Below are 24377 nucleotides of genomic sequence, written 5' to 3' on the forward strand. Positions count from 1 at the left end.
ACATACTGTACAAAACACTTTTCAGCTCTGTAAAATATCAGTGTTATTGTCTAATTATCAACATTTTCAGCTCGAGCTGCACGCTTGCATATTTGATTATTCAAGTACCTATTCTCTTAACGTATTCCATAAAGTTGTCAAAATATCCCTTTTACATTGCCCAAACCTATCAGCTAGCCATTTTTATGGCCGGCATTCGTAAAATTAAATAAGATAACATTTTCATGATTTTCCCTAAAATTAGATTGACCTCTTTTCATCATGTTCATAAAGAAATATCGACAAGTTTTATACGCCGCTTAGAAAGAGGAATAGGAAGATAGTCATCATTTTCATATGATGACAAATGTCCTTAGAGTGTCCTGGTCCTAGGTCAGAATGATATTAATAAAAATATCAGCTCGCACCTCGCGCTCGTATCATTTATCAAATATGATTAATATCCACTTCATAACTTTCTCACTCAGTGCTTGCATTTTTGCTTAAATTGACCCTTATTCAGATCGTAATATCACATATTTTCAACTCGCGCTTTGCGCTCGCATTATTTATTTTCATGCTAAAAATGTAATCAGAAAGTCCAAATTCTAGGTGTAAATCTAAAACACTCGCACACATGTTTATTGAGATATGTAGCTTCTTCTTTATTTAAATCATTATCCAGTATCAGATCAAAATATCAACAACAAAAAACATGTTCGCGCTGGCATCAATAATGTACGTAGGTACTCATCCTAATCATGATTTACAAAACATGAATAGAGTGTCCCGTTTTTAGGTTTGATTATAATTCTTCCGCTCGCACTTTGCGCTTACATTTTTTTACCTATCATGTATATTATTACAGTGCTTAGAATGTTAATTTTTAGGTCTTAATGTAAACAAAAATAGCACGCGCTTCACACTCTCATTATGTCATTATGGCAATGGGTTTCGTTTTTATGGGTAAATACAAACAGTCCTTATAACAGGTCTCTTTTCGATCAGGGGGGGGGGGGGGTATTCTGAAAAGTCTCGTAAGTTTCCATTTAAATATCCTTTTAAGTTACCCATTTAATGGAGCGCTAATGTACCTCCAAATTCGTATTCTGAAAACTCTATTAGCGCTCAATTAAGTCCCTTTAGGCGACTCCCCTACTGAGCCGAATTAGCCAATCAAATGCGCTCTTACAACGTATTTTTTTCTCCTAGCGCGCAGTGTTTCTTCACTTTGCTGCCTTGCAGCGCAGCGCCCGGCTGCTGCAGGTGCACTGCACCACGATCTTGATACAAAGAATTTTTGCTGAAAAATAATGCTTAAGCATATTTGCATCGGAGATTAGAGGTTCTTTATGTTGTTGAAATTAACTTTTGTCTTTTCCCCTTCTCTCTCATTTATTGTACCTTTGTGCTTTTCTCTTTTTTCCAACGCGTTCTGATTTTCACAACCCCCTATCCATTGAATCAATTTGTAGCTTTCTTTCTTTTTCTTTTTTTTTACAATATTTTATTCGCCTCTGTCTCGGGGCCATGATGGGGGGGTTCTTCTATAACTTAATTCTTACTTATTGTACAAAAAACTACATACTTTTCATTTATATGAGAAATCTTCTCCAACAAAATTTGAATAAACATATTTTAAAAATCAAACAAGCATAATTAAAAAAAGCCGAAATTGTATTGAAATTTGAAGTATGGTCAGTTCCCCCATGTCTGCGCGGTCTCCCAAGTCTGCGCAACCGCGTATCTGCGCGATTTTAGTTACAGAAGATACGCAACGAGCACAAACTTTACACATGCACTACATAGACAGGTATTCATAAAAAATCCGACTCAAAATGGTGGAAAAATAATGAATTCAGGGCATTTTATGTGACAGCCTCAAAATACAGCTTTTGTCATCAAAATCCTCGAATCGTGTGCAAAGTGAATGAGTGCGCAGACATGGGGTACCATTTTTTTTTTCAATCTGAAAATGACTGCCCGAGATTTTTTCCAAGAAAATTATATATTTCTTTCAAATTTTTATGAGATATTTGGCACACTTACTTATCATGATGTAAGGAACATTATCAACTGAAAGATTTTGTGAAATAAGAAGAAATTCATGTTAAATCTTAACTCAAATTGTTAGGTGCGCAGACTTGGGGCCCACCATAATACAAACGTTATGACACAGGTTTTTATAGGTGGGGAAAACGATGGCATCACTCACTATTTTTTTCTTTTGTATTTTATTCTATATCCGTTTAAAAACTAAAGGGAATACTAAAGGGGTCTATGCGTATTTTTTTCATTGTCAGAAACAAGGTTTAATTTACCCCTGCACATTGCTGCATCTACCGTGATTTGGCAATTTCATTATTGTCAAAAAAAATGTGCAAAAACAAAATAGTTTATGATGCTAATAATAAAAGAAAATATAGAAAATAATAGTCATGTTTTCCCTATACGTACACAAATATTTCTGTCTCCTTTCTCCCCCTTTTCTAATTTATTTATTACCAAATATAATCCATAGGCCCTATTCCTTATTTTACTTGTTTATACACCACCTTTTCCCTCTTTATTCTATTCCCTTTTTAGCTCTCTCCTTTATTATCTTCCTTCCTCTAGTATTAAACCGATTTGATGATATTTATACGAAATGAAAGCCACATGTAGCAAGATATCATGAGACTTAATGGACCTCTTATCACCATTATCTTTCTCCACTGCAAAGTCCGCTAATTGAGCGCTATGAGACTTTTCAGAATACCAAAAGTCTCGTAACTACTCAATTAAGTCTTCGCGCGGTCATAACGCGTATACTATTGCAAGTGCGCGCAACGCAAACCTGCCAAATAAGAAAAGGGGCACTTAAGTCTTTTCAGAATACCAAAATGCTAATTGAGCGCTAATTGACCGCTAATTGAGCTTTCAGAATACCACCCCAGGCCAGAACGCATATTAAAAATTTTCTGCTCGCACTCGCAGAATTTATGTACTTACATCCGCATTTTCTTCAGGATCACAAATATTGCCCAAATTTTTCAATTTTCAGGATAGAATACATGAAATTTCCAACGATTTTAGCTTGCGCTCGCACTATTCATATGGGGCTTATGAGATTATTATACATTTATAAGAATATAGATAAGAAGTGACTGTGAGAACTTTCCCCTTCAAGGAATAAACAAAATCAACTTTCAACTTTGGGCGGCCGAATGGGAGGTATTTGTATATAATAACACGGGAATCGCCCCCCCCCCCTTTGCGATTGCTTGATCCTTCCGTGACACAAATTTAATACGTTACACTATTCTATAAAGCAGCGAAGACGAAAGTTAGATTTCGTTATGTTTATGTAGTATGTGGGCGAATACCCTAAGGCTTAGCTAGTTCATATTCTTAAACAGGGCTGTATCTTTTGTGAAAAGCTACTCGTACGGATCGTCAGGTTTTGGTAGGTAGGCCAAAACACTGATATCATAAATTTGGGACATTGTCATGATCACTGGCGTAAAGTCCTATGGGTCCCGTTTCATGAAACCTCAAGTTCTATGACAAATTCACTTTTAGCCAATCAAGCAAAGCGAATAAATTGTAGCTTGAAACAGTTTTTGTAAATCAGATGATGTAAGAATTTTTATGAAATGGGCCCCTGGTTTGCAATTTGTTAGAGGTGAATTGATCATGAGAAATGGTATCATAAATATTGCTGATAAGGGTGAAAATATTCATTATCATTTTTCTTCAGCCACCTATTCAGATCGAAACTTTGTACAGGAGTCAATTTGGGTGTAAGGGTGCGTGCATGGACTAGTACCTGGTATATGTGTGAGTGTAGGGAGAAATTACAAGTGGGGTCAGAATCAAGGAGTGAGAGAGAGATTTTTATAAAGTACCAGCACAACAGCAAAGGGCCAATAGTGTGAGGGTTAATGAAAAGGGGAAGGGGAGGGAGAATAAAAACAACAGGGGGTGTTTCACAAAGATTTAAGTATGACTTAAGTCGCACTTAAATGTCGACGCGTACTTGATATGCAACGCGCGATCTTGATAGATATGCAGTAGTGCGCGTCCCCATGACACGATCTGACCAACGAACGTAGAGTGCAGTCAATCCTTTCATATCGTACGCAACTCAGTATTTAAGTGCGACTCGACTCTAAGTCATACTTAAATATTTGTGATACACCCCCCTGTTCTTTCCTTTTACGATCTGCATGCTGTCCGCGCCAAACGCCTTTTTTTTCTTTCTTTAGATATCTAGGGCAAGATGTAGATAGTCCTAGTCGTGTTCTCGGACAAGATCATTTCAGGATTTGGCGCGCACAACATGCCAAAATGACAGAAATTGCCTCTGCAACCCTTCCTGATTTTGTCCGCACCCTAGTGGAAAAACTGCCTTAAAATGGCATCCTTGCGAGATGTTGCGAGCGCGAATCACGAGCTCAAACTTTTAGAAATTTCATGTAATAAGACATGCATTAAAAGTAAACGTCCGAGCAGTTTTTGCAATCATGAAAAAGGATGTGAATCTGACTAAAGAATTAACGCAAGCGCAAAGTACGTGCGAGCTGAAATTTTTAATATACCAGAAAGGACCCTTTTAAAGACTGCATTTAGTGACTCATGAATAGGATACGGGCTACATATCTCACCTTTCGAATAACGCGAACGCGAAGTGCTACTGCTGAAAATGTGTGATGTTCTAACCAGAAAACTGGACATTCAAGGCATTTTCTTTAACCAGGATCATATAATGACTGCCTAAGCAAACAATAATTAATGCGAGGGCGAAACACGAGGCAAAAATGTGTAATATTACAACCTGAAAACTGGACATTCTAAGTATATTTGTATGAGCAGGATGAGTATCTTATATAAAAAATATTGATGCGAGGAGGAAGCACGAGCCAGAGAATTATAGGATTTTATGACATGAAATCTGGATGTTCTAAGTAGCACTGTTTGAAAATATTAACAGAATGAGTACATATAAACAATCTTTGATGCGAGCGCGAAACACTGGCCAAAAATGTGCGATATTCCAACCTGAAAACTGGACATTTTATACACTTTTGTCATCATAAACAGGATGAATACCTTATACTGAACAAAAAATGATGCGAGCGATAAGCGCCAGTCAAATATTTTGTGATTTTCTCACCTAATATGTATAACGTTTTACTTAATTTTTTTTAAAAGAAGGGCACATTTCGTTTTGAAAAAAAGGGATTTTTTACGCAGATTTTTTTTGAGGGGGCACTTGCCCCCCGCCCCCTCGGTTCCACTGCCCCTGTTCCTATGTCCCCTTGCCCCTGCCTCTGGATCGCTGCTCCTGCTTTAATGCACTGTTTGAACAATTAAAAATATACTACCGCTAGAAAAAAATTAAAAAAATAAAGTGAAAGGGTTTAATTACCAAAAGATTAGTTTCGAGGTCGCATGGATCCTACTTGCAAATAAACTAATAATAATAATAATAATAATAATAATAGGCATTTATATAGCGCCATCTATCTAGAAATATTCTATTCCGAGGCGCGTTGTTATTATTATTATTACCCCGGCTTTAGCTTGAGCTGCCTCTCAGCGCTCATGCATTCAAGGAATTAATCCTGCCGGGTACCCATTCACCTCACCTGGGTCGAGTGCAGCACAGTGTGGATAAACTAAACACACTAATTGAACTTTTAAGCATAAGTGCTTCATCAGGGGCGACATTACTAATTTTTTCAGTTATGAAAAAGCCATTATTTTTGTCTTAAATAATAATTTCGTAACTTTGAGGGCCGGCCGGGGCACATGGGTGCAGCTTCCCCCCCCCAAAAAAAAAACAACAACCTCTACCCATTGATTGGCTATTGACAAATAACTAAATACGATGTTGTATTCATGGATATTGATAATATTATTTGACTAGGGGCGTCAGAACAGGAGAGGGGGACAGGGGGCACTTAATTGCCCCCCACAAAAGAAAAATCCTCGTAGGAAAAACATTCCTTTTTGTCAAAATGAAATGTGCCCAATTTCATAATGAAATACCATGTTCGATGTAAGACATGATACATTTTAAGTTAAAAAATCACAAATTTTTGGCTCACGCTTCGCGCTCGCCTCAATTGTTGTTTAGTAACTTGAATGTAGTGTTCATGTTTAGAATGTCTAGTTTTCAGCTGGGAATACCACAATGTTATTGGCTCGCGTTTCGTGCTCGCATCAACTAATGGTTAGGAAGGTACTCATTCTGTTCCTGGTTACAAAAAAATGCTTAGAATTTCTATTGTTTTCAGTTTGGATTATCACAATTTTTTTAGCTTGCGCTCTTATTTATGAATTGGCGAGATATGTATACTATTCATGAGTCACTTAATGCAGTCAGCTTGCGCTCACGTTGTAATTCTCTAGTTAGAGACATCGTTTTCATGAATGCAAAAAGTGCTCGGAATGTATAATTTTCATGTCTTATTATCGGCTCGGTGTAAAAATGGCAGAGGTAAAAATGGCAAAAGTAAAAATGGCAGAGGTAAAAATGGCAAAAGTAAAAATGGCAGAGGTAAAAATGGCAAAGGTAAAAATACCAGAGGTGAAAATGGCAGAGATAAAATGGCAAATGTATGGCAGAAGTAAAAATTACAAAGATAAAAATTGGCAAAGGTAAAAAAGGCAGAGGTTAAAATTGCAGAGGTAAAAATGGCAGAGGTAAATATGGCAGATGTAAAAATGGCAAGATTTAAAAATCTACTAAAATTTTACGTTAATGGGGATGTCATTTGCGAGCAGTTTTCTCCATACATGGTGTACTAAAAATATAAAAGTAGACATTTAGGTGCATAAAATACGTGGTAGTTACTAGTATATATCACAGATCAAAAACTCAACCTTCTAATAACTTTCTTAATCTTTGATGGGTTTTCCGCAAATCTTCATCAATATATTTTTTCTGCTATTTTAACAGTAAACCATTTATCAGGGTGATTCCCCCCTTTTTCTGTTATCCAAGTTATGCAAGTGGTTCAAAGAAATCCCGAACTCGTCTATTTCAGTGTGTTAATGGTAGCGCACATTGGTGTTTACATTACATTACATTACAAAAATCATGGGATCGTTGGGACGATAATCTAGCTCACCTCAATGCAAAATTTGTGATTATCATTCACACGTTTATCGACCAACAGTGCAAATATTTGTCTGTTTTTAATGTTGAACCTCCCTTTTGAAGAGAAGCAACGAACCGATGCAATTGTTATTCCTTAAGATAGGCTGGCACGTGAATGATAATTCCGTGGCAACTGGCAAGCATTGGCATGACTCGAGCCGTGCCAATTCGCAAACTAGTCATGAACTGGCGTGAAGTGTGCGTAATCCCGCCGTGACTGCTTGCCATGTCGAGACAAGAATTTTGAAATATTCTTGAACTCGTCGGGACGATGAGAGAGGACGCGTGCCAGCTTGCGCCATGCCACGACTGTCACGAACTGCCAAGAATGGTTCATGAACAGCTCACGTCGAGATCACGAGTTGGTCACGGCATGTTAACGAATTGATGCAGCGTGACTGTTCCTTCCTATATATGAGGGCACGCGTATTCCGGACCTTTCGTGGGAGAACGCGAACGCTTATTAACGACGTTAGTTGATTTTAGAAGAGACTTTTGGGGCCCGTCGTCATGGTCGTAAAACTCTGTCCTACAAGGCAAATTGTGTGACATGAGATTTTTTTTCGTTTCGCATCTGCAACGAAAACATTCAATATGCGTTTCGTGTGCAAGATTGAGGTTGCTACTGTGGTAACAAAGCCACATTTGGTATCTCCCAGAGCTCGAGAGGCCGCCCAGGGGGTCCACTTCCATTGATGAGTGGATACCATGCGCGTACCATGCGCGACCAAGGGTAAAAGGGGACAGGGTAAGTACGTTACGTATAGGCCTATGTAACGTTATACGGGTGTCAAAAACGATGTTAAAATACGGAAATAAGGGATATAATTCAAATACTTGTTGGGTTTCACAAGCCGAATACTTGTTAAGAGATGCATTTTTCATAATTTGGAAAAGACTTGCTTCCTTTCTTTAGGGTGCTTTTTGGAACCCCATGGTCGTGCCTGGTATCCACTCATAAAGGAAATGGTGCTCCCCTGGAATTTGAATCTAATCCCCCATTTTGGTGGAAGTAAAACATAATGCCCTGATGCCCATTACCTTTTGTGACAGAGGCAGATCGTTTGTGCAGGAGTAAACAAAAGAAAAAAACCCGCAGAATCGACTGAAGTTTAGACGAATTTGGCCTACGGCATGCTGCGTACATATCGACGCATGCAAAATGGTATCGGCTGGAGAGGTGAGCTAATCCATGGAATCAATTTCCAGTGATCCACCAATAATCCACATTAGATGCAACATCGATTCGATGTACTGAAATGATCTATATTTAAGCCTTAATTCAGTAAGTTTTTCCTCACTCAATATGTACTCGATTTGTTTGAAAAAAACCCCACTTTCTTATTAATGTCATAATCTATTGTGGGCCCTGTATTTCGATTATCTCCAGCCAGCTGTCATTGTAGAGGCTCGCCGCCGGCTCAGGGGGCACGTGCGATGATGACCATCAGTCGTAATATTACATTCACGTATATATAGTGAGGGTGTCGCGTGAAAGAATTTTGCACACGAAAAGCAAATCTATAAGGTCCTTTAACACAAAGCTTAGCAATGATTGTAGAGCAGTTTCTACGTTTGATTCTATTGACAATAATGTACAATCAATCTTATAAATCAAGTGTATGATTAATCGTTAACTTTTACGTTAGGGGACCCTAACGTTACCGTTCCTGAGGTTTGCGAAAGGTGGCAATTGACGCTCGAGCAGTTCACGACTAGTTTAGAACTTCACGAATAGCTTGCGCATGGCGCGATCAGTTCACGACCTGACGAGTTAACAAGCAGTTCTGGACTACTGAGCGACAGTGGCGCTCGTGTCGGTCCAGCGGTATATTATATATATAGGCTTCCTGGACACTGCTCGCAATTATAAAAACGAAAAAATAGGCCTAAAAGACAACGAACAAACAAAAACAACGAAACTCTCCTCCCCCCGAAAAAAAACCAAAGAGAGAGAGAAAAAATGGAGAAATGAAGAAACACCATAAAGTAGCCTCATTCACCCCCCTCCCTAAAAACACGAAATCAATCTGTTCTTTCATTTCTTTTCCATGTCTCTTTCTTTTCACTTCTATGTTCGTTCACTTACATTTCTTCGTCCGTTCCATACTGTTTTGGGTGAAGGGGAGTTTTTTTATTATTCGTTTTCATATATCCTTTCCTTTTCCGTGCCTTATTTTTCTTCTTCTTTTTTGAGTTTCCTTTTCTTGCTGTTATTTATTTTCAGGGGTTAACTGCTTAACCATCTTTTGGAACAGGTTAATAGACTGACATACTGTCCAAACTCGTGCCTTCGGGTCATTTATTCCCTCGACCACATTTTCCTTTTTTGTGGAATTCTTCGAGGTGGGGTTGCCTTTTCTTGCTCTTCTAGCTCCTCTAGCGCGTACGCGCACGAGGCTTTACTTCCTATCCTATCGATCTCTCTCTCTCTCATTTTTCTTTTTCGCTCTCGAGGATTGCCCTGTACTGAATAAAGAAAAACCGTTTTTTTCTATTTTTATTTATATAAACAAACTTTAACATTTCGTGCAACTTATTGAGGAAAATACCTAACACCTTGACAAATCATTCTTGAACTCGAACATTCAACAAACTAATGATCCCTGCATGCAGCTCGATGCACATCAGTGGCGTATAGCTATGGGGGACCCCCCCCCCCCCCGTGCCCCCTAAGAAGATGGCGGAGCCAAAAAAAAGGAGAAAGAAGCAAAAAAAAGAAAAGAATGAGAAAGACAGAAGGAAAAAAGAAGAGGAAAATAAGAGGAGGAAGACGAGTGAATGTGAGGGGAAGACTTGAAAAAAATCTTTCATGTTACTTTATAAAAATTCCGCTTGCGATTCGCGCAGAATCGCCTGTTCGATGAGATTCATATCTGTTCAATAGGCTGATATGGAGCTTAAATATCAAGTTTTGAAGTCTATTATACAAAACATATTTCAGCTCGGACATCGAGCTTTCATTATTTTTTTTTTCATTTAATTCAATTCAATTCAAAATTAATTTCAATCAGTCAATCATAAAAATACAGCTATATACAGATTAGATAAAAACATGGGATTGGGAGCCCATGAAAGTGTTCAATTGTAAACTTTTGGGTGGGGCACCACAGTGATACAATTTAATACAAGTAAATACAATATATACATAAAGATGTGAGCAACAAATAACATTGAAATACAATTAAAACAAAGAGAGAGAAAAAGAAACAATGGGATAATAGAGGGGAAATAAACAAACAAGCAAACTAGTATAAATCATAGTGAACTAAAGTGTGCCATTGGCAGGAGTTTTTGTACTGAGAGAAAAGTTCAAAAGTTTTTTATTTAGGGTTTTACTTTTTTTAATATTATTTAAATCATTCCACAGCTTGATTCCTCTACAACGTAGAGAATTTGGGTAATTTTATTTTTCGAAGATATTGGTGAAGATCTGAATGACGCGTAAAGTGTGAGTGGTAAAAGGATTTGTGTTGAAGATATTATTAAAAATATTTGACAAGAGATTTTAATGGTAATTGTACATAAGAGCCAAGTCACAAATTTTCAATATTTTACTATTAAGAAATAACTTGTTTGTGTGACTATTGAAATGTGCATTACAAACTGTTCTTATTAACCTTTTTTGAATAAGAAGTAATCTATTTTTTTCTCTTTTTCAAGATTATTTTTATTTCTCAACTCATTCCATACACAAGTATCACATGCACAGATACATCATAATTGAAAAATAGCATAAATTTCAAACAAATTCAAATAAATGGTTCATTTTGTATACAAAATATTAATTTATCGATGCCAAGTTCCTTTTTACTTCGTGTATTCCATAAAGATGTGATTATCAAACGAAGACCTTAACAATTTCTATTTTTTCAAGCCAGATATACAAATAAGAAAATGTTACCCTTTAGTCAAACATTACAATTCTTATTTTCTTCTCAAAACCTTTCGTATTTAATCTACTGTACATGGAAGGGCTTTTGGATTTTATGGCATGGGGGTTTAAGACTGGCCATGTATACCTCTGTCATTCTTACCTCTGCAATTAGCTCTGCCATTTTTACCGCTGCCATAATACCTCTGCCATTTTTACCTCTGCCATATACCTCTGCCATTTTTACCTTTGCCATTCTTACCTCTGCCATTATTACCTCTGCCATTATTACCTCTGCCATTTTTACCTTTGCCATTATTACCTCTGCCATTTTTACCTTTGCTATTTTTACCTGGCACCCATTTTCATACCCTTTGTTTAAATGGGTAGTGCTCACTTAAGCATGAATAGTTTTCAAACTTTTTTGTGTCATCTTAAAGTTGACTCAATTGGCTTTCCATATATACATATATTTTCCCCCAATAAATGTGACATATTTTTTGTTTGGCAACCCTTTCAAAAGTGTATAGTTTTTTTGAGACGCACTGTAGATCCAACGTAAATAAATCCTTGAAATGTCAATTATTTCAGGTAAGTATACAGTACTTAGGCAGATCCAGAGGGCAAAGCGGCTGCCCCCCCCCTCAAATGGCCGTGCACAAAAATGGGTAGTGCTCACTTAAGCATGAATAGTTTTCAAACTTTTTTGTGTCATCTTAAAGTTGACTCAATTGGCTTTCCATATATACATATATTTTCCCCCAATAAATGTGACATATTTTTTGTTTGGCAGCCCTTTCAAAAGTGTATAGTTTTTTTGAGACGCACTGTAGATCCAACGTAAATAAATCCTTAAAAATGTCAATTATTAATTATTTCAGGTAAGTATACAGTACTTAGGCAGATCCAGAGGGCAAAGCAGCTGCCCCCCCCCCCTCAAATGGCCGTGCACAAAAAGGGAGAGAATAAGAAAAACAAAAGAAGAAGCGAAAAATGAAAACTCTTAGAAGCGGAATTAGTAAATACACATTTCTGCTCGCGATTGGCACTCGCAACTATTTCTGGTAATACCTCGGTCACATTTGCTCTACGGCGCGCCATGCGGCGAATCAAAAACAGCTGTTTTAACATTTTTTGTACCAGCTAAGGTAGTCGTACGGCCGCCGTATAGTAAATGTGAATCCTATATTTTTCATGATAGTTTATTTTAAAAATTTCAGCTTGCTTCGTGCTCGTATTATGTGATTGTTGAAGTAGTCTTCTTTAACCGCTTAGGGGCAATTTGCAAATATTCTTGGCTGACTGGAGACGGTCCTTAACAGGTCCTTTTATCATGCCCGAACATTTATTTGAATTTTCTGCATGCACTTCGCACTCGCTATTTAATTAACTTGTGCATCTTGTTCAGGATTAACAATTGAAAAAAATCTCGCGCTCGCTCTATTTAATACGGGCTCATGAGATTGTTATATATATTGTTTTGTTTTATAAGAATAAAGCTAGGAAGTGATTATTATAGGACTACCCCTTCAAAGAAACAAAAATCAACTTTGAGTGGCCGATCGGGTAAAATATGGGTTATTTTTTCGACTTCCGGCCCCATTGGCTAAAGCTGCACCCGCCCCTGTTAACACTGGCGTAAATCCCGGGGAGGGGGGATATATCCCCCACACTTTTCGAGGAAGGGGGATGGCCTGTACAAACATCCCCCCACTTTTACGGAAGAAATGAAAAAAAAGTCACAAGAGATAATTGTTTTGTTGGTGAAAATTCTTCTTAAAATACCGCTTAACAAAATAATAAAACAATATCATTGGATCATAAAAGGCAAATAAAGAGCCAGTTCACCATTTGCAAACGAAATACTTTTGTCCTTATTATAACATTTAAGAGAAACCCCCGTTTCTTCCAATTCATCAATGTTGTGGTTTTGGGGGGAGGGATTAAGATGGAATGTCAAAACATTTTGAAAGTAATCTCCAATAAAACCATTAAACCATCATGGGGTAAAAAAGATATCGGAGAGGTATTTGCCATATGGACATACAGTGGCGTAACTACCGGGGGGCATGGGGGCACATTCCCCCATCGGCTGACCACCCCCCCCCCCCCAAAAAAAAAAAAAAAAAAAAAAAAAAACGGGGAAAAGGAGAAATGAGGGAGAAAGGAAGAGAAACGCAGTGGGGAAAGAAGAAAATATAATTCATCATAATGTTATAATTATTTATGTTACTAGTACATTACATAAGAAACATTTCTAGCATAACTTTTATATGAAACATAATTTGCCCAGGGCCTACGTCTTCATTGTTCCTAGTGCTCGCATTGTCTGTTTAACAAGATATATAATCCTGTTGTACTAAAACATGTTTTCAAGTCAATATAAACCAAATATATTTTCTAGCACTTGAGTTATCATATATTGACATAATATTATGCTTCTTTTACCTTTACATGACTCAAAAAGTGATTGCCCCATGTTAAGGTCTCCGTATATAAACATTTCCTGTCCGTGATTACGTTCGCATTAGTGCATTGGTGAGATATGTCTGCTCTTCGTGAATTCCTAAAATCAGTCCTTAAAATGTCCCTTCTTCTGATCTGAATATGAAAAATTTTCAGCTCACGCTTCGCGCTCGCATCAATTGGTAATGAAATACCTATATGGTCCTAGTTAATTCCTACAAAGAAACCTTAGAATGGCCCACTTCAGGTCTGAATTATCTAAATTTTCAGCTCGCGCTTCGCGCTCGCCATATTTGATTGGTGAGATGCGTATGATAATCATTATGTTGCAATGACTACAAAGAGTGTTACATGTGTTCAGATGTAATTATAATAAAATCAGCAAGCGCTTGGCACTCGCATTAGATGACTATGGTGAGATATGCATACTCTTAATGGATTCCTAAAATATATTCCTTAAAATCTCGCTGTTTGTGGTAAAAATATACGAAAATTTCAGCTCGCGCTTAGCGCTCGCATTGTTTAGCAAGACATGTACCTATCATGATTACATATAAATTTGATTATAATGTCCTTTTTTAGGTGTGAATATAACTCAGCTCGCACTTCGCGCGCTCACTCAGTGATTCAAAAAATTTGCTGGTGCCACCACAATGCCGTGACCCACGGAACGCCAGTGTGGACATATCAATGACAATTCCTTGCATATCTAAAAACATGATTGCAAAAAAATTGCCAAAATATTTCAGTCATCCCCCCCCCACCCATCAATACGGATTTACGCCAGTGCCTGTTAATCTTTGATGTTTTTTCCTCAAACCCTACCAATATTTGTAGGCGAATCATTTTTATAACAACAAACTTTCTGTCATGCTGAACTTTCCCGTTAAAGATCAATTGATTGTTCTCACCTGGAAAATTGCTGAAGGCACTAAGAAGACCAAGAGCGATTCCTATGTCAGTTGGTGTCGTTCTGAGACTCAGGTTGATATCTTCCAAGTAGATACCCATTGTCTTAATAATCCCTACATGACCACATGCCCTGATAAACGTTATTAACACAATAGGAAAACTCTGAGAAGTTACGATTTTACAAAGGTTACCGGCCATGATAGATTCACCGACTGTTTTAAACTCCCCATCTGGATATAAGTAACACAGCAAATGGGTCAGTGAAACGTTCCTCGCTATATTCGAAAGTGCGTGCAGGCTTTCCTTTAATCCTTCAATGATCCTATTGTCATGATTGTCATTTGCGGACAACGTCGAATGGAAGTCATGATTTAAACATAGCCCTTTGCTAAAAGTCAGTATACTGTTCAAACCGCCCTTTCATTCCTTTAAAAGAAATCGTAATCTGAATGATGATTTCAGTGAAAAAAATAAGGCTAATGACGAATATTTAGCACGTGTGAAACCAAGCCAATGAATAGAATCATGAGCGCTAAATCACAGTTACGATTAGAATCGCAGTCATTATTACAATGATGATTCAAGATTCACGTGTGAAAAGGTCCTAAAAGAACAAAAGACGAAAGCCTGGGTTTCTTATTTTAATGTTTGTTGAGGTGAAAAGCCTACTCGAGTTCTTACAGAACTACGGATCATCAGGTTTTGGCAAGTTAACATTAATTCTACAGTGCGTCCCACAATAAACGAAGATTTATCGATGATTTATCATAACTTAAGCACAAATACAATAGACAAATTACCTACCATGTTAAAGCTTAGAATCCCCTCTTTCACCTAAAATTACTTAAATTATTTATCATTCACGCATGAGTGAGCAAAAAACAATTTGAAAAGGGGATACCAAAAAGTCACTTGGCGGGCCATATCTGGGTTTTAAAACGGAAACCACATTTTTAAAAAGCTCAATATCTGCTCTTTAATTTGATACCTCAATTACAGAAAATGGTCAAGGAATAACAAAGTTCTGGTTATTTGAAATGAGGCTTGAATTTCAATAATTTCATAAAATGAAGATGTTTTACAGGCTCGCGTTCAAACTCACTCGACGCTCCGTTTTGTTGACGATCAGCCATGCATTAACTCTTTTGTTACCGTGCGTTAGCTTCTGTGGGAAACTGGAGAAAACACAAGCATTGTTTCGAGGGATCATAACTTTTTTACTTCTTGACCATTTTTTGTGATTGAGGTATAAAGATACTCCCCGCCAAATGAGTTTTTGGCATCTTTGAATCTCTTTCTTTGAATTGATTTTGCTCACTCATGCGTGAATGAGGAATAATCTAAGTAGTATCAGATGAAGGAGGAGATTCTAAGCTGTACGTTGGAAGGTCGTTTGTCTATTTTATTTATGATTAAGTTATGATAAATCATCATTAAATCTCGGTTTCGTTTTTTCTGGGACGCACTGTATATTAAAACAAAGTGGGCACAAGTGTACCGGGGGGGGGGGCAGATCCCCCCCCTGATGAGTCATAGCTCATCCGGGGACGTCCCCCCCCCCCTTAGAAGCAAAATCAATATAATTTGTAATGTAAAAATGCAATGAAAACAGACGTGTGCCCCCTGTTTTGAACCTAAAGACCCTTTTTTGTTGTTCTTTTGTTTTTTGCTTGACAATTTTTTTCGCGGATGAAATATCCTCGAAAAAATTTGCCCCCCTTTTGTAAAATCCTAGGTACGCCAGTGAAAGGGACATTGTCATGATCACTGGCAAAAAGTCCCATGGGTACCGTTTTATATAGACTAGCGACAAAACAATACATAACTTCTTTATCAAATTCACTATCAGCCATTCAAACCGAATGAGTTCAGTAGCTTTAAGCTGTTTTCTTTTGGCAAAATAGTTGTTGCAAGCAGTTTTATGAAATGGCCCCCTGGTTATTTTGTTGAAGGTGAATTAATCATGAGAAATTATGTCATAACTATTGCTGTTAAAATCCATGTTTAGCTTCAGAATAGGGTTAAAATGTTCATTATTATTTTTCTTCAGTCATCCGTACAGATCGAAAATTTACGCACTAGTCAATTTACATGCGAGGGTGTACGTGTGTGCATACAGTTGAAACCAAAAGTTTACAAGTTTCAATAAAATGTGTGCGTTGCCAAACATCGCAAAATAAAAGGGGAATTGAACCTTTAGAACAAGTAGGCGTGTGTCGAAACAGGAAAATCAAAGAATAAGAACAAAGAAAGTTTGGGAAAATCGGACAAATAATGAGAAAGTTATTAGCATTTGAATATTGCAATCACTAATGCTATGGAGAATCTCCCATTGGCAATGCGACAAGGATTTGTGATGTCACATGTGAACAACTTTCCCTTCGATGGACTATAAAATACCCTCTATATGTCTCTTTTTTGGTTTTTTCTTATTATGATACAAACTCTTTATCCATGATGTATTCTTTAAAAATCTGTATTGCATGCCCTCCTCTAGAAAGAACACATGATCTACTGATAGATGTGATAAAAGAGGCAATTTAAGTGAAATATATAGTGGGGAGAGTTGTTTACAAGTGATATCACACACCTTTGTCGCATTGTCAATTTGAGGATCTCCTTAGCATTAGTGATCGCGATATTCAAATGCTCATAACTTTCTCAATATTTGTCCGATTTTTCTCAAACTTTTGTTGATCTGTTTCTTTGATTTTTCTTTGTTCACACAAGCTATCTTGTTCCAAAGGTTTCATTCTCCTTTAGCTATATCTTCAGAAGTATAAATACTACCATGACGAATTTGGTGTCAAATGAAATAGCTTATTAAGCTCTTATTATCATTTGTTTGGCGTCAACTGTGCCTGAGAGGCGAAAAGCGAACTTAATCACTATGATCCACAGGTCTCTCCTCCCGATATAACTGATTGGGGGGATGTAGGTGGACCACTGCACCGGGGTTTCCCCTACTCTTATACGAACAGTGCAGTAGGTTTTTAACGTGCAGAGGTGGTGACTCTCCTCTGCACGGGGCCTCCATTAAACGTCCTATCCGAGGGACGGAGTGTTTTCCATTGTAACATAGCCTGCATCTATGAAACACGGGAGAGACGTTTACACACAACGCACTGGCTTCAGTCATCCCCCCCCCCCCCTCTTTCTCTCTCTCTTTCTCATGATTGGATTAGAGTATATTTCAGGAAGAATTTTCCAAGAAGAAAAAAAAAAGTTTGTGCCAAATGTACATATTTTTATTGTATTTTCAAACATCGTTTCATGGAAATATATTTATGTCAACTTTATGAATTATATTGCATTTTCTATTATGATTTGTCATCACTGAACAAAAAAGTGTAATCTGAAATGTTTGTCAAGTTTTTATTTTCAATTTGTCTAAAATATGAAGATTTTTTTTGGGGGGATAAATGACACCTAAATATTTTTCAGCTCCGATGACAAAGCAATCGGGGGCATATCAAATTCGTCATGATAGCACCCATATTTCATAAGACAGTAAATGTTATGGTGTTTTGCAAGTGTCAAATTTTCCTTGAATTTCCTGGGGGTATGTAAATTTCTGGCCTCAACTTACTCACCCCCCTCCCTCCATCCCCCCCCCCCCTCTCTCTCTCTCTCTATATATATGTATATACATATACAATGTATGTGTGAGTGTTAGGATAGATAATTATGAAGTACCAGCACAATATCGAAGGGCCAATAGCCTTGGCCCTTGGGTTAAACGAGCAATTAATTTCCTCTCTGTACCACACAATGGTCTATTTCAAAGTTTTAGGAATAAACGTGATTTTAATTAGATATCTTGTAGATATCATCGCGCAAAATGCTGAAAATTTCATCAAAATCGGATAACGAATGAGAAAGTTACAGAATTTTAAAGTTTTTTTAACATATTCAATAAGGAATACGAGTTTACTGTTTTTACAAGGTTTAATATCTTAGCAATGTTTTATGAAAAAAAAGTTATAATGTGCCGTGTTTAGTTTGTATGTACATGCGAACCTCTGTATTTGGTTGTAAGGGGGTAACCCATATAATACTGTTACCTTTGTTATCCCCCACTGCTTGATACATGCTGGTTTGTACACCTTTTTTTTAAATTCAAATTAATGTGAACTTCAATAAATTCAATTTAATGATTTATGTACGCTCTCATGAATATTCATTAGCTTGGCTGATGGATCCGCCAGAACAACTACCCCCACCGACAGACAACTATCCTCCGGAAAAATACCACGGACAACTAATATCTTAGGACAACTACCATGAAGGCAGTACTGACAGACGACTACCTTCCAGGACAATTAGCCCTAATAACCATTCGAAGGACAACTTTCTCATCTTATTCTTTCTCTTTCATGAAATCATGCGTAGAACCGTTTCACATATAGTAAAGAAAAGGCAAAAAAAATTACTACTTTTTTTCATTCCTTATCCGATTTGGATGAAAATTTCAGTGTTTTAATTGTTTGATCTTACTTTCTCCGTTCAATTCATAAAATTTTCAGCCTGGGGTGGCCTTTTATTTTAAAATATCATAACTTTCTTGTCACTCGTATTATGAAATTGTCACTGCTTTGTTATCTGGTTTTATCCGTGCAAATCAGTTTATCATAAGCCTGAAGCAGCCCTTTGATATATGGGAAAAGAAAGATTTAGCGGTGTCTCATAGGTATCTCGCAGACTAATGAGAAACATATGACGCCATTTCAGGGGTTCTTAAAATCATCATGGGGAATGAAAAGAGTGCTTTAAAGAATGACAACTTATCTGATGAATGGTAACTACAACTCATTAACACAAAAAACGGTGCCTTTTAAGATGAAACTGAGGACACTGAACACCAGTCCTGAAAATTAAAGGAGCATTTCCCCCATTGCCCCTGCCCTCGGATAGCTGCCCCTGCATTTACGCACTGCTTGAACAATGAAAAATATAGTATTGCTAGAAAAAAATAAAAGCGTTTACCAAAAGATAAGTTGCAAGGTGGCATGGACCATACTCGTAGATGGACGCACTAATTTGAAGGATAAGCTTAAGTGCCTCGCTCGTCAGGGGAGAATTTTTTCAATTTTTTCAGTACTGTTACGAAACTGATTTTTTATTAAGTCACGATAAATGCCTTAATTGCTTAAACAAATTAAGGCATTTATCGTGACTTAATAAAAAATAAGTTTCGTAACAGTACTGAAAAAATTGAAAAAAATTCTCCCCTGACGAGCGAGACACTTAAGCTTATCCTTCAAATTAGTGCGTCCATCTACGAGTATGGTCCATGCAACCTTGCAACTTATCTTTTGGTAAACGCTTTCACTTTTTTTTCTAGCAATACTATATTTTTCATTGTTCAAGCAGTGCGTAAATGCAGGGGCAGCTATCATAAACTTTATTTTTCATCTTCAAGTAGTAATTTTGTTACTTAAAGGGCCGGTCGGGGGCACTTGCATGGGTGCAGGCCAAAAAAAAATCGCCTTCCCTCGCTTCCTGGGCTCCATAGGGATTAAACACCCCCACCCGTCGATCTGCTACAGAAATCTGTACATGTAGCTCAAAATGATTTATAAATATATATTCTTTGACGGAATAGCTCAATACGGCAGGACAGAAAATGTTTTCGGATCGTCGGATTGATTGCAGCGAAGAAGAATATATGCACATAGTTTCTGCGCTATATAAATCAGTATATATTATTTATTATTTTTATTATTAACTGTGATTTGCATGTAGGCCGATTATAGCTCATGATCATTCACACGCTGTTGACGAACTGCATTTATTCGTCTGCTTTTATGTTGAAACCTCTCTTTTGAAGAGAAGCAACGAACCGTTGCAATTGTCATTCCTTACTTTTTCATATACCACAAATAGTGGGTGTAGCTTTTCAATAGCGCATTCATCCAGTGTGTTGTCGAAATGGTATTTAAAATGGCCTCAGTTTGCTAGGACGCTTGAACCCCACCTAAACTTTCCAGGTTCATGCAAATTATAATGACAATCAGGCCTTTGTAAACGCAATAAATCGGAGTAGTGTATACTTGTTTATTCGGGATCCAGAGTAGAGGATTACGCTACTGTATTTCTAATATTGGAAAGCGGTAAGTTTCATTAAACATGTCTTCACAAAGCGATTGGAAATCTGTATGGCCTATGTGCGTGATAATTTTTAGCAAACATGTACATGGAATAAACTGCCTAATAATCTGAGGGCCATCACATGTACTTCCACCTTTCTCAAATCTTTAAAAACGTACTTGTTCTCATGTTAGATTATTTGGTTTAGGATAGGTATGTTGCAATGTTTTGTTAATCTTTCATTTAGTTTTTATGTATTTTATTCTAAGTATACCTGTATAAGATTTAATTACCTCCTCTGTAAAGCGCATAGAACTTCTGTAGAATATTATGCGCTATATAAGCATCTACTATTATTATTATTATGTTTAAGTCAGATATGATTAGTTTCATGCGGGACCGTCTTGTTATTAAGCTAATAAGGCTCGAACCTCTGTATCAATCTGTATATAGCTTTCCTCGTGTAACTTGGATTACAAGCGCCCAATATAGGCCAATGATTTGGCGAATATTATTCATGAATTGGCCAGCTTGTCTGTCTCGTGCCTCATAATACCGAGTGAAATGCGGAAAGTAGACTTTAAATATACGTGAGTTCAACTTTTCAATTGGACTATATGCCTTTATAGTTATCGTAATTTTAAACCAGATATATTTTTAAGTATAATTCAAGGAACTGAAAACAGGATTTTCATTCTATGAAAAAGAGGCATCGACCTAATACCCTTTTTATTCGCTCATAATGGTTGAGTCAAAGGGAAAACGTTGTTCAAGCTCATAAACTAATAATAATAATGAATATCAATATTGTATATATATATATATATATATATATATATAGCGCTTAATACATCGGAACCAAGCGATTTACAGATATGTTATTACCCCGGTCATCGGATTCAATTATAGTCATTCCCGCACACAATGTGTGCACATTCTCCACTCCCTGGGGAGCATTCCAGTCAATCGCCGATGAGGCGCACATAGAATGACTTTCACATTATATTTAGCATCTGGGTCGTGAGTGGGAAAGTGTGAATTAACGCCTTTCCAAAGGACGCCAGCGACCGCGGTGGGATTCGAACACACGACCCTCTGTTTACGAGGCGAGAGTCAATACCACTACGGCTTCTACACAAGTTATATAAAAAAATACATAGAAAAGTCAAAGCAGGTCGAAAATTCTCAAAGTATTTCTGAAATATCTAAGAAATTTAAGCGTTAAGTGATTTACCGTTTTGCTGTCATACCTATATAACGTGAGGATATTCCTCGTCCCCTTTTGTCACTTACCCATCCCTCGTTGACAATTATTTTGTTACCATATCAGCCCATTTCTTTTTCATTTTAGAATTCAATAGGCCTTCATCATGAAGTTTTGGATGACGGTTCTTTCACTCTTGGTGACAATCGTTCCAGGTTTCGTTTCAGCCGAACCGCTAGAAAATATCAGTATGTAACTTTTTATCACTCTACTTTTGTGTGTGGATGTGCATGTGGGTGTCTGAGAGTGCGTGCCGATGTGGGTGTGTAGTATTGGGCTAAGCTAAAACTTATTAATTTGCTTTGTGGCAATAAGAAAAGAATACATTTAAACTTCTGACACTTTTTTCGATGAGAACGTCCCTTTGATCAAAATGTTTTGCTTTATTTTGACAGGTGCTCCATGCCAGTAAATTCTGCCGGGATTTTCTTATGGTAGCATATGCCCAATATCTCTAAGATAGTCTTCAGAAATTCGCAAAACTATACCAGAGTTTTGATGAAAACATTGCAAACATTATGCGTATAATGTGATTTAAAACGGGATCGATTCATATTTTTCATTTTTTAGTTGTTGAAATATTGTGGTCAGCTATTACGAGGCTCTGTATTCCACTAGAAAAGAAAACATAAACATTGTGACTGATTATAACTCTCATCGTGTCTTTCTTTACCTACAGATAAGGAAGCCCTTGCCCTCATCATCATACCTCTATGTATGATCTTCTTCATGTTATATCTCTACACCAGTCAGGATGACGACGACAATGAAAACGAGGATGAAGACATTGAAAACCCAGGGGAACTTGACTACGTCGAGAACACGCGTTTCTAAAACCAAACAACTCTTTCAACTGTAAATATACTCAAGACACGCAATAAAACATTGTCAAATAAAACATGAGGGAACGGGCCCTGTGACCTTCACCGTGTCCACTTTCAGTTTAGAATATTTGTGTACCGAAGATGGGCTTTTTAAAATTCCTCCAATACTCTTAAAGGTATGGTCAAAGTAAAAGTTATCGGTTGGCAAATTGTGTCCGCCCGATAACAATGGTCATTATCAACCAGATTTTTGGTAGATTCTAGCCTTAAAAAAGAACTTGATTTTAACTTCTTTTGTCGGTCAGACACATACATATACAGACACGTACAGATTAGTTACTCTTACCAATATTTTTATGAATGAAGTCTCGTGGCACGCAAGGGAGAGGGGGCAGTTGCTCCTCCGAGATCTTTTCAGTCTTGGTAGAAAAAAATGAATAAATCGGATTTCTTATAGTTAAAAAAACAAAAGAACAAGTGGAGATATGACATATTCAATTTGCTCATTGAATATTCATGAATACTTGGCGAGATCTATTTCCCCGGAATATTGCAAAACTTTGAAATACCACAACTTTGTTTGTCCTTGTCCGATTTTAATGATGTTTTCAGCGTTTTGGTTGTCTAATATTTCTTTATCTGTTTATATCATACTACTCTCAACCCGGAGCATTTTTTTAACACCAGCAATTGGCTAGGCGTTTTGCTCACTCAGCTGACTATCAATGATTGTAATTTCGGTGAACTTTGAACAGCTATCACTTCGTTTCAGTTGTCAACAGTTTTAACATATTTGCAGATGGGTAAAAAAAATATATTCATGCCTGAGTACGGGTCATTTTCTTTTACCTATTTAAAGAGGATTGATGTTCTACTATAAGTTTTTATCCCCACTAACGATATGATTATAGAGATTCGATTGTGCAGGTTCACACTTAAAGGGATATTGATATTGATCCAATCTTCTGAACAGGAATGTGAGTGGCTTGTCTGCGTTCCTAGCTATAATATTTACGCCTTGTTATAATCTTCACAACAAAATTCAAGTTCAATTACATGTATACACTGTACATTGATTTCAAGTGTATCATAAAATCTAACTACGGCGTTTCCAGTTTATAGTATTTACACGAGAAATATTCACCCATGTCCTATAAAACATATATCAATATTGACATCTGGTTGTGTTCGTTTCCGGGTTGGTTTACCAAAACACACATATCGCTCCAATCCAAAGATGACAAAAAAAATCTATTCTGTAAAGAACCCTGAAATACTCAAAATATACATGATTGTATATGATCTACATGATTGTATGTCATCATTTTCTCATGTTTCATAGATTTGTATATGGTGTATGGAATTATAGTTTATTGTTACAAAGTGATATACTTTTTCTTTATAGCGCTAGATAAATTGAATCACAATTGATTTAACTAATTGCCATTGTATACGTAATCAAGAAATCTATGCCTATCAACTTCTATGTGTCATGTAAGTATTTAGAATATGAATTGTTTGGACTAAACCAGGAGCCATGTGAGTGTGCCTGTTGGGGTGTGTGTGGGGGGGGGAGGGGTAATATAGAGCCCGATTTCACAATACCCCTATATCGACAATTGAATTTAAGAATCGCTGTAGAGAAGATGCTAACCTTTGAATTAACATTATTGAATGGCTCAAAAATGAATCCTTACAGTAATAGACGGGCAAATGTTTCAGGGAATACCAATGCAAATGACAATAATAACAAAACACACACAAAAAAACTTAAGTTATGTTACGTTTTGGATATTCATGATGGTGCATATTGATATATTA

The 24377-nt window shown here is 37.0% G+C and overlaps 1 long non-coding RNA gene across 1 annotated transcript; it reads left to right on the top strand.

The window, feature by feature from the left end:
* The first annotated feature begins 20244 nt into the window (after nucleotides 1-20244).
* Nucleotides 20245-24377, top strand: LOC121430857. The gene is made up of 3 exons (XR_005972075.1): nucleotides 20245-20491; nucleotides 21820-21920; nucleotides 22412-24377. It is a non-coding gene; the product is annotated as an uncharacterized LOC121430857 (long non-coding RNA).

The sequence above is a fragment of the Lytechinus variegatus genome, chromosome 17, assembly GCF_018143015.1.
Source record: "Lytechinus variegatus isolate NC3 chromosome 17, Lvar_3.0, whole genome shotgun sequence".
In the NCBI taxonomy this organism is placed as follows: domain Eukaryota; kingdom Metazoa; phylum Echinodermata; class Echinoidea; order Temnopleuroida; family Toxopneustidae; genus Lytechinus; species Lytechinus variegatus.